The following is an 865-nucleotide window of genomic DNA, read 5'->3' as shown; positions in this document are numbered from 1 at the left end:
AAATGCAGCTATCATTAATTAGTTTTTTTCATCAAGTTGTGTTATTTTACCAGATCAATGTTGCCTATGTGCTACAGCTCCAATAATTAAATAAAAAAGTCAGTGAATTAATTCACTTACTGAAACCTGTCCCTCTAGGACCTTTAATGATTAGAATTAGCAAAAAGTAGACACTTAGAAGCCTATCTTCTGCTATAATTTAGTAAATCTCTATAATAAGAATCAGGATTCTGTGAAAGAACATAGAATATCTGCTTTACAAGCTTTAAATCTTTTAAAAATTAAATCAGACACTGATTCATTAACTTAGGTGACAATATTATTACTTATCAGTATTAAATTAATATCATATGGAGGGAAGAATCTTTCAAAATTAAAGTGAGTTATACTGAAGAGCTGTTTAATAATGAAGGCCCTTTCTATTCATCAGTGTGAGGAAGCACTCAGCTGGTTTAATCCATTTGCCTATCATTAAATTCACAGAATGAAGTCTCACAATAAAGGAGTTATTATCATCTTATGGAAGTTCTTTTTATTACAAAATATTATCTCTAAAAGCCAACTTTAGTTGGGAGACTTAGTCCAACTTTATTATTATTTAATAACATTGTCAATGGCGGTGCCATAAAATAAGAGAATTTGCCTTCATAAGACGTGGGCTTTCTAAATGTTTTCTTTCTCTCTGACTTTAATAAGGCTATCTGTCTTAGTCTTTGTTCTATTGCTATGAAGAATCACCATCGCCAAGGCAACTTTTATGAAAGGAAATATTTAATTGGGTGCTTGCCTATAGTTTCAGAGGATTGCTCTGTTATCATTATCACAAAGAGCATGGTGACATTCTGGTGAGGTGCTCGAGAAGTCA

Source organism: Mastomys coucha, unplaced genomic scaffold, assembly GCF_008632895.1.
Source record: "Mastomys coucha isolate ucsf_1 unplaced genomic scaffold, UCSF_Mcou_1 pScaffold8, whole genome shotgun sequence".
Classification (NCBI taxonomy): Eukaryota; Metazoa; Chordata; class Mammalia; order Rodentia; family Muridae; genus Mastomys; species Mastomys coucha.
The sequence above is the reverse complement of the archived record's forward strand: the minus strand, read 5'-3'. Positions refer to the sequence as shown.